Source organism: Eschrichtius robustus, chromosome 8, assembly GCF_028021215.1.
Source record: "Eschrichtius robustus isolate mEscRob2 chromosome 8, mEscRob2.pri, whole genome shotgun sequence".
Lineage (NCBI taxonomy): Eukaryota > Metazoa > Chordata > Mammalia > Artiodactyla > Eschrichtiidae > Eschrichtius > Eschrichtius robustus.
Window position 1 is genome coordinate 78,609,318 of NC_090831.1, and position 17,027 is coordinate 78,626,344.

At 43.9% G+C, this 17,027-nt stretch overlaps 1 protein-coding gene and 1 pseudogene across 2 annotated transcripts in view; one reads left to right on the forward strand and one right to left on the reverse strand.

The window, feature by feature from the left end:
• GSDME (gasdermin E) overlaps window positions 1-17,027 on the reverse strand; it is a 76,486-nt gene that overhangs the window by 35,535 nt on the left and 23,924 nt on the right. The gene's annotated exons all lie outside the window — the stretch shown is intronic.
• Window positions 6,137-6,671, forward strand: LOC137768800 (telomerase RNA component interacting RNase pseudogene; annotated as a pseudogene).

A 17,027-nucleotide genomic window follows, 5' to 3' on the forward strand; every position in this document is an offset into this window, starting at 1 on the left:
CTAGCAGCGGATCCTCCTGGAAACCCAAGCAGCCACCACCGGCTGGCTCCTTCCCACCAACAAAGTCTCCATTTCAACCATAAAAGGAACTTCCCACACACCCACCAGAGATGATCCACCTGGAGCTGGAGCCAGGGCCAGGAAGTCTCTAGAAACTTGAGCTGCTCTGCCCTGGGGCTCCACTTCCACATGGTGAGGGAAACCCTGCTCTGTGTCACAGGGCTGTGACTTCAGGACCGTAAACTGCCTGAAAAAAATCAAAATCGGGGGGCTTCCCTGGTGGCGCAGTGGTTGAGAATCTGCCTGCCAATGCAGGGGACGCAGGTTCGAGCCCTGGTCTGGGAGGATCCCACATGCTGCGGAGCAACTGGGCCCGTGAGCCACAACTCCTGAGCCTGCGCGTCTGGAGCCTGTGCTCCGCAACAAGAGAGGCCGCGATAGTGAGAGGCCCGCGCACCGCGATGAAGAGTGGCCCCCGCTCGCCGCAACTGGAGAAAGCCCTCGCACAGAAACGAAGACCCAACACAGCCAAAAATAAATAAATAAATAAATAAAAATAAATTTTTAAAAAATCATCAAAATCGGGGCACAATGCTAAGCACACATTATTAGCAAAGTGACGGGGTCACCCTCACCTCTGTGCACACTGCCGTCTATTCAGTACCTTATCTCACTCACTCACAACCAGGGAGAGAAAGGAGAAAAAGGACTAAGCCATTACAGACTTTCAGACTTTCAGCTTTTCAGATGGAGTAACTAATTCACTGCCACCTGCAGATGCAGCAGGTCTGAGAGATGATAAAACCGAATGAGGCTGATGCAGGGAGTTGAGCTCACGCAGGAGCCTGTGGGCCAGGTTTTGCCTTTCAAGCTCTGTGCATCCACAGCTGGATGGAAAAATGATGTGTTCTGTGGACCTGGGCTTCCATCTCGAGTCCAGGCAAATTAATTATCCTCTGCATCTCAGATGTAAAATGAAGATGAAGCAAGTATTCTTCCAACCCAACGGTGCTGACTGTACTGCAGGCACCGTGTGGGTGCAAAGGTGAGCAAAAGAGGATGTTCCAGGAGGGATGCAGACACAGAATCAGGCAGTGATGACGAGTGCTACCCCACAACGGAGTTGGTGCCCCTGTAGGGAAACCATGGGGTGACATGGCTGCTGAAGGAAATGAGAGCACATCTGAGTTGCTGGCCAGGTGAAGCAGAGGGATGGAGTCTGCATGTGGACTCTGTGTGCCTGTGCGGATGGGAGTGATGGAGCCTTCAGACAGGGCTAGGAGGTGAGAGAGAGCCTGGGGCGTCGACGCCCGGGATTGAAATACGTTCAGGCGACTGGTCTGGAGTGTGCGAGGAGAGGAGGGCGCGGATGTCAGCCCAGGACAGTGAAGACCACAGAAGGGCACGTGCCAGGCAGGGACACAACCCGATGGGCTGCCGTGCAGAGAATCAAGTGAGTGCAGAGGGACCAGCCGGGAGACTCCCGGGACATCCAGGTGACAGACGGTGGAAACCTGCACCAGGGCAATGGCTGTGAGGCTGGGGCACTGGGAACAGGCAGGACAGATATTCAGGAGGCAGAAGCAACTAGCGGGAGACTAGGTACGGCAGGGAAAGGAGGGAATGAGCTCCGTCTGATGCTCAGATTTCTGGCTGAGATAACTGGACTTAATGCTGCAGCAACCGGCACCTCGGAGGGAGTCGGGCAGCAAAGTGGGTATAGAGAGACAAGAAGTTCAGTGATGGGCGTCAGACATGATGTGAAAGCCCTGGTGGAATAAACATCTGCTCGCCTGAACTCTTAACTCCTGACTCATTCCAGCCAACACAGTTTTGTATCAATACATCACACAGCTTGTCAATTTTAAAACACACATTTTTTTCACATCTCTGAATTCAGGATGCTTTTCAAATGACATGGTTTAGTTGGCAGGGTTCTTTCTTAGTGGTACATAAAATAGTGGTGCTTCTTACGATGGATGAAATCTTGGATTTGATGAAATAATGTCTATCAACCTTAGAAGAAAACAGTACGCGAATGTCTCTCCTTATGACTTAAATCCTACCTAGTTCCAAAAAGATCTGAAGTAGCCTTTCACAATAAAGCTCGTAGGACAGGATGATTTCTGTAAAAAGGCAAAAACTACTCCTGGGATCGAATATTGGAAAGAATGCTCAGAAGGCCCTCTCTCCCACAGGAGGGGTTCAGCTCAGATAAAAACAATAGAAGGTCAAACAGCCTTTCAGAAGCTCCCAATCCTGAGAACTAAAACCCAAACCAGGACACAGAATAATCTAGGGGAAAATTTAAAAAGCAGCAATAAACTGACTGACTTTCAGACATCACAGAGATGGATGTGGCCTGGGGGTCTCAGGAAGACATCTTTAAAAAAGAGTGGATTTGGTGGGGCCTTGAGAGCTTCACTGTTGCTCTTCCCAAAAAGAATATGACGAGAGGCAGGGCCCATTAATATGTTACTGATATTGCTCAAGAGCTTCTTACATCTTGATTCAAGAACTGAACAAGCATCTCCTGTGACAAACGAAACATTCTGAGAGAACAGCCTACGTGCTTTCCAGACTTTCCTGAGGCACAGCACATGTCTGGGTCCACTTTCATTTGGGGAGAAGACAGCCTGCTGCCGCATGCAAGAACCAGAGCCTCTGTGACTCACTGAAGGTAGTGAGTCCTTCCATGGCGGGGTTCACGATGCAGACCACACGGCTGCCTGCCTCCCCTCCACAGACGAGCGAAACAAGGGCTCCAAGACGTCAGCATCAGAAACCCCAAGGGCTTCATTCTGAAACTGCCTCTCCTGCCCCATCACCAAATGCTAAGTTACCCCTTACCTTCCCACAGCTCTGACCTTTCCCAGCTTCTGTAACCAGGCTCTATTGGGGGCTAGTCAGAATAGCAATAATTATGGAAGTGTTCACACTAATAGCTACAATTTTTGAGAACCTGCCATGTGCCATGCTTTGTTTATATGTCCTCATTTAATTCTCACATAAACTCCTTGGGAACAAGAATCCCATTTTAGTAACAAAATCCTGGGCGGTGAAGGCAGAAAAAGATGGTTCCTATGTCTCGGTTTAAAAAATATATATCTTTTTTAAGCCAGGAGTTGGGGGAGGTGGTTTATTAGTGTTTGTTATATACTTCTATGTTTCCACAACCAATTTTTTTCATTAAAAAAAATATAAGCCTGAAGTTTACTAGTCAGCCTACAATTACCACCAACACTAACACCAAGAGAAGAGCAGGAAAAGGTGCTGATTGACACTGATACGCCCAGACCCCCAGATGCCTTCACCTGGTTTATTTTGACTACTTAAAGGCTGCCCCTGGGGAGAAACAAAGAAATAAGAGAATAAGCAAAAGACCAAGATTCAGGAAACTCTTGTTCTCCAAGTACATGTGGCCAGAGGTCTTTAAATTGTTAGGCACAAAATCTATTAAAAATAATGGTGTCACTGGTCAGAATGGCCATCATCAAAAAATCTACAAACAATAAATGCTGGAGAGGGTGTGGAGAAAAGGAAACCCTCTTGCACTGTTGGTGGGAATGTAAATTGGTACAGCCACTATGGAGAACAGTATGGAAGTTCCTTAAAAAACTAAAAATAGACTACCATATGACCCAGCAATCTCACTGCTGGGCATATACCCTGAGAAAACCATAATTCAAAAAGAGTCATGTACCACAATGCTCATTGCAGCTCTATTTACAATAGCCAGGACATGGAAGCAACATAAGTGTCCATCAACAGATGAAAGGATAAAGAAGATGGGGCACATACGTACAATGGCGTATTACTCAGCCATAAAAAGAAACGACACTGAGTTATCTGTAGTGAGGTGGATGGACCTAGAGTCTGTCATACAGAGTGAAGTAAGTTAGAAAGAGAAAAACAAATACCGTATGCTAACACATATATATGGAATTATTTAAAAAATGGTTCTGATGAACCTAGGGTCAAGACAGGAATAAAGACACAGACAGAGAATGGACTTGAGTACACAGGGAGGGGGAAGGGTAAGCTGGGATGAAGTGAAAGAGTAGTACTGACATATATACACTACCAAATGTAAAATAGATAGCTAGTGGGAAGCAGCCGCATAGCACAGGGAGATCAACTCAGTGCTTTGCAACCACCTAGGGTGGTGGGATAAGGAGGGTGGAGGGAGATACAAGTGGGAGGGGATATGGGGATATGCATATGCATATAGCTGATTCACTTTGTTATACAGCAGAAACTAACACAACACTGTAAAGCAATTATACTCCAATAAAGACATTAAAAAAATAAAAATAAAAATAATGGTGTCAGAGAAGGATGTGAGCACACCTCCTCTCATGAAAACACCAAAATCACAACTAACTGCTGAACAACCATTGACATAAAACCACTGGAACCTACCAAAAAAGATATCCTACATCAAAAGACAAAGAAGAAGCCACAACAAGACAGTAAGAGGGGCATAATTGCGATAAAATCAAATCTCACACCCCCTGGGTAGGCAATCCACAAACTGGAAAATAATTATATTGCAGAGGTTCTCCCAAAGGAGTGAAAGTTCTGAGCCTCACATCAGGCTCTCCAGCCTGGGGGTCTGGCATTGGGAGGAGGAGCCCCCAGAGCATCTAGCTGTGAAGGCCAGAGGGGTTTAATCGCAGGAATTCCACATGACTGGGGAAAACAGCAACTCCACTCTTGGAGGGTGCACACAAGATCTTGTGGGCACCAGGACCCAGGGGAAAAAGCAGGGACCTCATAGGAGCCTAGGCTAGATCTACCTGCTGGTATTGGATGGTCTCCTGCAGAGGTGGGGGGCAGTTATGGCTCACTGTGGGCACAAAGGCACTGGTGGCAGTAGTTCTGGGAAGCACTCATTGGCGTGAGCCCTCCTGGAGGTGGCCATTTTCTCACCAAGACCTAGCGCCACCCAACAGCCTACTGGGATGCCTCAGGCCAACCAACCAACAGGGGAGGAACACAGCCCCACCCATCAGCAGACAGGCTGCCTAAAGTCTTCCTGAGCCCACAGGTGCCCACTAAACATACCCCTTGAAACAGCCCTGCCCACCTGAGAGACAAGACCCAGTTCCACCCACCAGTGGGCAGGAACCAGTCCCTCCCATCAGAAAGCCTGCACAAGCCTCTTAGACCAGCCTTATCCACCAGGGGGCAGACAGCAGAAGCAAGAACTACAACTCTGCAGACTGCGGAACAGAAACCTCAATCACAGAAAGTTAGACAAAATGAGATGGCAGAGGAATATGTCCCATGTGAAGGAATAAGATAAAACCCCAGAGGAACAGCTGCAATCTACCCGAAAAAGAATTCAGAGTAATGATAGTAAAGATGATCCAAGATCTTGGAAAAAGAATGGAGGCACCAACCAACAAGATACAAGAAATGTTTAAAAAAGAGCTAGAAGATCTAGTGAACAAACAAACAGAGATGAATAATACAATAACTGAAATGAAAAATACACTAGAAGGAATCAATAGCAGAATAAATGAGGCAGAAGAATGGATAAGTAAACTGGAAGACAGAATGGTGGAAATCACTGCTGCAGAACAGAATAAAGAAAAAAGAATGAAAAGAAATGAAGACAGGGACTTCCCTCGTGGTCCAGTGGTTGACTCCACACTCCCAGTGCGGAGGGCCTGGGTTCGATCCCTGGTAAGGGAACTAGATCCCGCTTGCAGCAACTAAAAAGATCTCGCACACAGCAACGAAGATCCCGCATGCAGCAGCTAAGACCCAGCACAGCCAAATAAATAAATAAATACTTTTCTTTTAAAAAAAGAAAAGAAATGAAGACAATCTAAGACGTCTGGGACAACAGTAAATGCACCAACATTCGCATTATTGGGGTCCCAGAAGAAGAGAGAGAGAAGGGGCCTAAGAAAATATTTGAAGAGATAATGGCTGAAAACTTCCATAACATGGGAAAGAAAACAGTCCAAGTCCAGGAAGCGCAGGATCCCAGGCAATATAAATCCAGGAAGGAAAATGCCAAGACACATAGTAATCAGATGCATTGCCCAGGACGAGGCAAGTTGGGCTCCAAGTGCAGGGCCAGAGTGGCCTCCCCAGAGTCCTTTGCATGGCACCTGGTGACAAAATGGCTGCCCGAGGGAGACGGGTGGAGCCTCCAGGCCGGGAGGCACCAGGCCCCGCAGGCGGCGGTGGCAGCGAGAGCCAATGGGCTGAGTTGGGGCCCAGGACGTTGCCCGAGAGCGGGGAGGATGAAGTGTCGGGCAGAGGTTTGAGCCCAGTGTCGGACGGTGTGAACTCGTTCACCAACAGCAGCAGCTTCCTGGAGCTGTTCAAGTGAAAGATGGAGGAGGAGCAGCGGCAGTGGCAGGAGGAGCCACCCCCAGGCCCACAGCGACCCGACCAGCCGGCCACCGCCGCCACCACGGATCCTGGGGATCTGAAGAGGAAGGGCAGCCCAGAGCCCAAGCTCAGCTTCATGGGCAAGCGCAGAGGCGGGAACAAACTAGCCCTGAAGACAGGAATAGCAGCCAAGAAGAAGACGGAGAATGAGGTATTAACAAGTAAAGGTGATGCATGGGCCAAGTACATGGCAGAGGTGAAAAATTACAAAGCCCCACCAGTGCAGAGATGATGATAAAACTCGGCCCCTGATGAAATGACCCCCCTCCCTGCCTGCCCAAGGCCTGGGACTCTCTGCGATGTACATAACTATTTAATGCAGCAGCAGCACAGCAGCCTTTTTCCCCCAAGCACTTATATACAGAAAGAAACCAAGATGGTTCCCACAGCTGTGGATGATTTTCCAGGACTCTTTTTTACCTTGAGCACTTGCGTCCTGAGACTTCATAGAACAGTGGTCTACTGTCCCCTCTCTTCCCATCTCCTCCCTCTCTCTGGCTCTTTCAGTCTTCCTCTTCTCACCCTCCCCTCCCATTAGCCATCACTTCTGGGAAGAAAAGAACTTGACTTAGTGCTGGTAAAAAAAAAAAAAAAAAAGAAGAGAGATACATAGTAATCAAACTGACAAAAATTAAAGACAAAGAGAAAATATTAAAAGAAACAAGGGAAAAGCAACAAATAACATACAAGGGAATTCCCATAAGATTATCAGCTGATTTTTCAGCACAAACTCTGCAGGCAAGAAGGGAGTGTTACGATATATTTAAAGTGATGAAAGGGAAGAAACTACAACCAAGAAGACTCTACCCAGCAAAGCTCTCATTCAGATTTGATGGAGAAATCAAAAGCTTTACAGACAAGCAAAAGCTAAGAGAATTCAGCACCACCAAACCAGCTTTACAACAAATGCTAAAGGAACTTCTCTAGGCAGGAAACACAAGAGAAGGAAAAGACCTACAATAACAAACACAAAACAATTAAGAAAATGGTAATAGGAACATGCATATCGATAATTACCTTAAACGTGAATGGATTAAATGCTCCAACCAAAAGACACAGGCTTGCTGAATGGATACAAAAACAACACCCATATATATGCTGTCTACAAGAGACCCACTTCAGACCTAGGGACGCATACAGACTGAAAGTGAGGGGATGGAAAAACATATTCCATGCAAATGGAAATCAAAAGAAAGCTGGAGCAGCAATTCTCATATCAGACAAAACAGACTTTAAAATAAAGACTATTACAAGACACAAAGAAGGACACTACATAATGATCAAGGGATCAACCCAAGAAGAAGATATAACAATTGTAAATATATATGAACCCAACATAGGAGGACCTCAATACATAAGCCAAATGCTAACAGCCATAAAAGGGGAAATCAACAGGTGTTAAAGTGAGGGACTTTAACATCCCACTTACACCAATGGACAGATCATACAGACAGAAGATCAATAAGGAAACAGGCCTTAAATGACACATTACACCAGATGGACTTAATTGATATTTATAGAGCATTCCATCCCAAATCAGCAGTATACACTTTCTTCTCAAGTACACATGGAACATTCTCCAGGATAGAGCACATCTTGGGCCACAAATCAAGCTTCAGTAAATTTAAGATAACTGAAATCACATCAAGCTCTTTTCTGACCATAACGCTATGAGACTAGATATCAATAACAGGAAAAAAAACTGTAAAAAAAATACAAACACATGGAGGCTAAACAATGTTACTGAACAACCAATGTATCACTGAAGAAATCAAAGAGGAAATCAAAAAATACCTAGAGACAAATGACAACGAAAGCACATCGATCCAAAACCGATGGGATGCAGCAAAAGTACTTCTAAGAGGGAAGTTTATAGCAATACAATCTTACCTCAGAAAACAAGAAAAATCACAAATGAACAACCTAAACTTACACCTAAAGCAACTACACAAAGAAGAACAAACAAAACCCAAAGTTAGTAGAAAGAAAGAAATCAGAAAGATCAAAGCATAAATAAATGAACTAGAGACAAAGAAAACAATACAAAAGATCAATGAAACTAAAAGCCGGTTCTTTGAGAAGATAAATAAAACTGATAAACCTTTAGCCAGACTCAGCAAGAAAAAGAAAAAGAGAGGGCTCAAATCAATAAAACTAGAAATGAAAAAGGAGGGATTTCCCTGGTGGCACCACAGTTAAGAATCCACCTGCCAATGCAGGGAACAAGGGTTCGATCCCTGATCCAGGAAGATCCCACATGCCACGGAGCAACTAAGCCCATGCATCACAACTACTAAGCCTGTGCTCTAGAGCCCATGAGCCACAACTACTGAGCCCGTGCACCGCAACTACTGAAGCCCATGCACCCCAGAGCCCGTGGGCCACAACTACTGGGCCCACACACCGCAACAACTGAAGTCTGCATGCTCCAGGGCCCGCATGCCACAACTACTGAGCCCACGTGCTGCAACTACTGAAGCCCGCGTTCCTAGAGCCCATGCTCTGCAACGAGAAGCCACCACAATGAGAAACCCACAAACCACAATAAAGAGTAGCCCCCGTGTGCCACAACTAGAGAAAGCCAGTGTGCAGCAACGAAGCCCCAAAGCAGCCAAAACAAAAAAAAAGAAAGAAAAAAAGGAAATGATAAAGAAGTTACAACAGGCACCACAGAAATACAAAGGATCATAAGACTACTACAAGCAACTATACGCCAATAAAATGGACAACCGAGAAGAAATGGAAAATTCTTAGGAAAGCAAAACCTTCCAAGACTGAAATAGGAAGAAATACAAAATATGAACAGACAAATTACAAGTACTGAAACTGAAACTGTGATTTAAAAACTTCCAACAAACAAAAGTCCAGGACCAGATGGCTTCACAGGTGAATTCTATCAAACATTTAGAGAAGAGTTAACACCTATCTTTCTGAAACTCTTCCAAAAAATTGTAGAGGAAGGAACATGCCCAGGCTCATTCTACAAGGCCACCATCACCCTGATACCAAAACAAAAGCTACCACACAAAAAGAAAGTTACAGACCAATATCACTGATGAACACAGACTAAAAAAATCCTCAAAATACTAGCAAGCCAAATCCAACAATACATTAAAAGGATCATACACCATGAACAAGTGGGATTTATCCTAGGGATGCAAAGATTCTTCAGTATATGCAAATGAATCAATGTGATACACCATATTAACAAATTAAAGAATAAAAACCATATGATCATCTCAATGGATGCAGAAAAAGCTTTTGACAAAATTCAACACCCATTTATGATAAAAAAAAAAAAAAACCTCCAGAAAGTGGGTATAGAGGGAACCTAGCTCAACATAATAAAGGCCATATATGACAAACCCACAGCTAACATCATTCTCAATGGTGAAAAGCTGAAAGCACTTCTCTAAGATCAGGAACAAGACAAGGATGTCCACTCTCGCCACTTCTATTCAACAAAGTTTTGGAAGTCCTAGCCACAGCAATCAGAGAAGAAAAAGAAATAAAAGGAATCCAAACTGGAAAGGAAGAAGTAAAACTGTCACTGTTTGCAGATGACATGATGCTATACACAGAAAATCCTAAAGATGCTACCAAAAAACTACTAGAGCTCATCAATGAATTCAGTAAAGTTGCAGGATACAAAATTAACGCACAGAGATCTGTTGTATTTCTATCACTAACACTGAAAGATCAGAAAAAGAAATTAAGGAAACAATCTCACTGACCATCACATCAAAAAGAATAAAATACCTAGGAATAAATTTACCTAAGGAGGCAAAAGACCTGTACTCAGAAAACTATAAGACACCGATGAAAGAAATCGAAGATGACACAGACGAAAAGATATACCATGTTTTTGGACTGGAAGAATCAATACTGTCGAAATGACTATACCACCCAAGGCAAACTACAGATTCCATGCAAGCCCCATCAAATTACCAATGGCATTTTTCACAGAACTAGAACAAAAAGTTTTAAAATTTGTATGGAGACACAAAAGACCCCGAATAGCCAAAGCAGTCTTGAGGGAAAAAAGTGGAGCTGGAGGAATCAGACTCCCTGACTGCAGACTATACTACAAAGCTACAGTCATCAAGACAATATGGTACTGGCACAAAAACAGAAATATAGATCAATGGAACAGGATAGAAAGTCCAGAGATAAACCCATGCACCTATGGTCAACTAATCTATGACAAAGGAGGCAAGAACATACAATGGAGAAAAAGACAGTCTCTGCAATAAGTGATGCTGAGAAAACTGGAAAACTAGATGTAAAAGAATGCAATTAGAACACTCCTTAACACTATACACAAAAATAAACTCAAAATGGATTAAAGACCTAAATGTAAGGCTGAATGCTTTAAAACTCTTAGAGGGAAACATAGGCAGAACACTCTTTGAAATAAATCACATCAGTATCTTTTTGGATCCGTCTCCTACAGTAATGGAAATAAACACAAAAATAAACAAATGGGACCTAATTAAACTCAAAAGCTTTTGCACAGCAAAGGAATCTATAAACAAAACGAAAAGACAACCCTCAGAATGGGAGAAAATATTTGCAAATGAAGCGACCGACAAGGGATTAATCTCCAAAATATACAAACAGTTCATGCAGTTCAATATTAAAAAAACAAACAACCCAATAAAAAAATGGGGAGAAGACCTAAATAGACCTTTCTCCAAAGAAGACACACAGATGGCGAAGAGGCACATGAAAAGATGCTCAATGTTACTAATTATTAGAGAAATTCAAATTAAAACTACAAAGAGGTACCACCTCACAACAGTCTGAATGGCCATCATCAAAAAAACTACCAAAAATAAATGCTGGAGCGGGTGTGGAGAAAAGAGAACCCTCCTACACTATTGGTAGGAAGGTAAATTGGTAAAACCACTGTGGAGAACAGTATGGAGGTTCCTTAAAAACTAAAAATAGAACTACCATATGATCCAGCAATCCATTCCTGGGCATATATCCAGAGAAAGCCATAATTCGAAAAGATATATGCACCCCAATGTTCATTGCAGCACTATTGGCGATAGCCAAGACATGGAAGCAACCTAAATGTCCATCAACAGAGGAATGGATAAAGAAGATGTGGTGTATATATATATATATATATACACACACACATACACATAAATAGAATATTACTCAGCCATAAAAAAGAACAAAATAATGCCATTTCCAGCAACATGGATGCAACTAGAGATTATCATACTAAGTAAAGTAAGTCAGACAGAGAAAGACAAGTATATGATATTGCTTATATACGGAAGCTAAAAATAATGATACAAATGAACTTATTTACAAAACAGAAACAGACTCACAGACTTAGAAAACAAACTTATGGTTACCAAAGAGGAAGGGGGCGGGGATAAACTGGGAGTTCGGGATTGACATATACAAGCCACTATATTTAAAATAGATAACCAACAAGGACCACTGTATAGCAAAGGGAACTCTACTCAATATTCTGTAATAATCTAAATGGGAAAAGAATTTGAAAAAGAACAGATATATGTATATATATAAGTGAATCATTTTGTTGTACACCAGAAACTAACACAACATTGTAAATCAACTATACTCCAATACAAAATAAAAATTTTTTTAAAGATGGTGCCAGCACTGAATTGAGCGCAAAGGTAAACAGAATCACTTCAAACCATCTGCTGGGGACTTCTCTGGTGGCGCAGTGGTTAAGAATCCGCCTGCCGGGCTTCCCTGGTGGCGCAGTGGTTAAGAATCCGCCTGCCAATGCAGGGGACACGGGTTCGAGCCCTGCTCTGGGAAGATCCCACATGCCGCGGAGCAACTAAGCCCGTGTGCCACAACTACTGAGCCTGCGCTCTAGAGCCCGCGAGCCACAACTACTGAGCCCACGTGCCACAACTACTGAAGCCCACGTGCCTAGAGCCCATGCTCCGCAACAAAAAAAGAAGCCACCGCAATGAGAAGCCGGCGCACCGCAAAGAAGAGCAGCCCCCACTCGCCGCAACTAGAGAAAGCCCACGCACAGCAACGAGGACCCAACGCAGCCAAAAGTAAATAAATAAATAGATTTAAAAAAAAAAAAGAATCCGCCTGCCAATGCAGGGGACACAGGTTTGAGCTCTGGACTGGGAAGACCCCACATGCCACGGAGCAACTAAGCCCGAGCGCCACAACTACTGAGCCTGCACTCTAGAGCCTGCGAGCCACAACTACTGAGCCCACCGGCCACAACTACTGAAGCCCGTGCACCTAGAGTCCATGCTCTGCAACAAGAGAAGCCACCGCAATGAGAAGCCCATGCACCGCAACAAAGAGTAGCCCCCGCTCGCCGCAACTAGAGAAAGCCCACATGCAGCAACAAACACCCAACGCAGCCAAAAATAAATAAATAAAATAAATAAATTTTAAAAAAAATCTGCTGGCCACAGGGAAAGATATCAAGTAGAAAAGACCAGTTATAACTTTGCTGCATGGTTTTTTTTTTTTTCAAGAAAGAGATAGGGGCTTCCCTGGTGGCGCAGTGGTTAAGAATCTGCCTGCCAATGCAGGGGACACGGGTTCGAGCCCTGGTCTGGGAAGATCCCACATGCCGTGGAGCGACTAAGCCCGTGAGCCACAACTACTGAGCCTGCGCGTCTGGAGCCTGTGCTCCACAACGGGAGAGGCCGCGACGGTGAGAGGCCTGCGCACCGCGATGAAGAGTGGCCCCTGCTCGCTGCAACTGGAGAAAGCCCTCGCACAGAAACGAAGACCCAACACAGCCAAAAATAAAATATAAATAAATAAATAAATTTTTAAAAAAAATAAAAAAGAAAGAGATAGGCCCCCAAATCCCTCCCCTCAAAATACTCCTAAATAAAGAGTTGATGGCACATTGAAATTTCACTCAAGAAAGCTATTGTGGTAACTTTAGAGGTCAAATGTGGGCCATAACAAATAGGAGCATTTAAAATTTTTTCTTGGGTGTAAAACTTGTACAATTTGTAAACATTCAGATATAGTAAGACTTTGCGGGTGTAATTTTAAAATATTTTAAATAATTATGAAGGTTCATCATTGCCATACCATTGCTTGCATGATATATTAGTTTCATATAATTTATGTTAGAATTCTTTTTTTTTTTTTAACAAGTTTATTTTCTTTTTTTTTTTTTAATTTTATTTATTTATTTATTTATTTATTTTTGGCTGTGTTGGGTCTTCATTTCTGTGCGAGGGCTTTCTCTAGTTGCAGCGAGTGGGGGCCACTCTTCATCGCGGTGCGCGGGCCTCTCACTGTCGCAGCCCCTCTTGTTGCGGAGCACAGGCTCCAGATGCGCAGGCTCAGTAGTTGTGGCTCACGGGCCTAGTTGCTCCTCGGCATGTGGGATCCTCCCAGACCAGGGCTCGAACCCGTGTCCCCTGCATTGGCAGGCAGATTCTCAACCACTGCGCCACCAGGGAAGCCCCCTATGTTAGAATTCTTAATGAAGAACCAAACTTCTAATTATCATGTATTCATAGAAAAATGCAATCTTTTCTTTACCACAATTTGCCTTACAATGCACCAAAGAATGAAAGTGGGATCTGCCTGTACCATAACACCCCCCCTTAACCCCTAAACAGTCAGGAAAGCACAAAATGGCACCATCTCTGGAAATCAGCTGGAACCAAGGCCCTGAACTCCAGGGGCAGGAACTGATGTGTGCACTCGGAGTCCACTCGCTTCTACATTTAGCCCAGAGAAAACCCTCAAAGAGCCTCTAGGTCAACTATTCCACCTATACCTGGCAGGGACAGAAGCGACCTACCATGTCTGCAGAAGTTATTTACCGGTAATAAACTTCCTCAAACACTAGGAGATTAGAAGCAATAATCAGTGGCAGAGATGCGGAGGGTATGGCGGTTATACTCAAAGCACTGACAAATGGCAGCTGACCATGGAAGACAAGGTGGAAAAACTAAAGAGTTTATCTCAGAATCATACTGGATCTAAGGTATAAAACATGAACCTGAGTCATTATGGAAAGGTCTTAGCCCGTTTTCCATCAAGAATGTTTTAAGATAAACATAGAGCTCTCATTCAAAGGGGTCACGGCCAGGTGTCTGGAAAGGTAAGTCCTGTGGTCCTATGGATTGCCTTCATGCTTGACAATGCTACATAACTGTTATATATGAGCGCACCTGTTTTAAGGACAGATGAAGTTTGTTTTTGAGATGTGCACACATCTCACTGACAATAAAACAAATACTCTGAATGCCGAGGGCTAAAATCACTTGTATACAGATGACAACTTATCTAAATGACCTGAAATAAAAATGATGGCAGATAAGCCCTCCAGAAAGACAGTACTTAAGCATTACTAATCACCACTCCCAAGGCTACACATGTGTCAAACAGCCAGCCTTATCAATCTGATGATGTTGTGGGAGTCCAAAAACAGGCAGACCATGTAGATTGTAATTTATTATTCCAGCGTGAAGTAACAAGAATGTTAGTTTTACATGATCTCCATCCTATGGTCAAGTCTTCCTCCTCTTCTCTCCCCTGTTGCTCAACTTTACCTCTTAGCAACAAAACAAGGAAGCGGTGACTCTGTGATAAGATACCTCTTCCATTTCTAGACTTCAAATTTGTTCTTTACCATGTTCCTGGTGTTGCCCCTACCCCTCTTCCCCTACCCGGGCCATCCTTTCCCAATCACCTGTAGAAAGAACAGAACGTCTAAACTCTCCCCAAGTGATCTCATGCCCTAGTGTGGGCACCTCCAGGTGGGCAGACCAGCTATGCACATGTGCTTGTTCAGGACAGCGCCTGGAACACTGTACACCCCCTAGGTAACCTCACTGGGGACCCAGATTCATGCCTCTGCCTTTATATCTCCTGCTATAATTTTAACTACTTTTATCTCAGCCAATTCCTTTGCTTCACAGTCACTTCAAGAATCATGTAGAGGAAAGAACAGGAGTTTTGGAGCCAGAAAATCCTGGGATGAATCCCAGCTGCAGCACCCAAATTGAGCTCCGGGACTGAGAACAAGTCACTTCCTTCCCTGAGCCTTAAATCCTCAAACCTAAAAAGAGACAGCTGTGCAGAGTAAATGAGATGACGTCTATAAAGTGCCTGGCACACAGTAGGTCTCAGCAGATGCCTATCTCCTTCCCCTCCCTCTCTCCCTGTGCCCCCCTTATTAACTGCTGGCCCTAGCATCTTTCTCTGAGACTACTTTTTCCCATCTCTACTCACTGACTTCTCCCCATATGCTTCCTATTGGCACTATCTTCTACACCTGAATCACGAAGAGTGTTTGAGAAACCTATAACGGGAAACGTGATTATAGAGCATTGCCAAACTGTGGTTTTTCAAATAGAAATAACAAGACTGCAGAAGAGGATTATGCTATAGAGGGCTGTCTAAAGACTAAGGCAACAGCCAGCCCTCCCGTCCCTCTTCCCCCTTATTTGCCAGACTTCGCAAATAAAAATATAAGACCCCCAGTTAAATTTCATTTTCAGACAAACAACAAATATCTTTCCAGTGTTGTCGTAGAGAAGGAAAATGCCTCTCTAGCAAAGAAGAATGGTAGAGAAAAGATAATTAAGGTCATGACTATCAGAGAAAGAGGTGGCAGTCCCTTCCACCTGGTGTCACCAGAGAGAGAGCTTAAAGTTCTCTGACCGAGAAAGGGAATTCCTGCCTGAGTCCTAACTCAGTAGAGTCCTGGAGTTCTAGAAAGTGCCAGGAGGCAATAGTCAAATAACAACCATGGTCTTTCAACTCCATTAAGCATCAGCTTAGTGGAGAGCTGAATGGGTTTTGAAGACTTCAGTTGCCCAAGCATCCTCAATATCTGTACAAAATCCACCCACCAAATGCTTGACACATGAGTTTTATGGTATTTTTTACTCATTAATTTTTAAACATTATTTTATTCAATGAGCAAACCTATTTTATATTTCATATAATCCTAAGAACACTGGAAAAGAGGAGATAAGCTACCTATACTTAACACAAGTGAGTTTTCTCTTAATTTATTTGGGTTGACATTTTCCATTTTAAAAGAAAAAGGGTGATAAAATTACACATGAAAATGCACCTATGTTACTGTACAAATGGAAATATCATCTCTTGTCAGGATTACTACAATAACCTCTCAATTGGACTCCTAGCTCCCACCCATCCAGTCTCTCCTCAGCCCATCGGCCAGAAGGATCCTTCTAAAACATAAGTCAGATCCTGTCACTTCCCTTCTCAAAGTCTTCCAGTGGCTTCCCACCTCACTCCGAGGAAGAGTTAGTCTTTCCAGTGGCCTTCAAGGTCCTACGGGACCTGCTACCGTTCCTTTACCCCCTCTGACCTCACCTGCCCTTGCCCTATTTACTCAGCCCCAATCACACCACCTCTGCCTACAGCCTTCTTGCCCAGGACACTCCTATGCTCGCTCCCATCCCCAGCTTCAGGTCTTTGCTCTGATGCCATCTTCTCCAGGATGCTTTCTCTGGCCACCTTTTCAAATCATAGCCCCCATTCCTGGCATGTTCTATCCCCCTTCTCTGCTACATTTTTCTCCATTCCAGAGAGCACCATCAACCTACTATATATTTCACTTAGTTGCATGTTTTGTG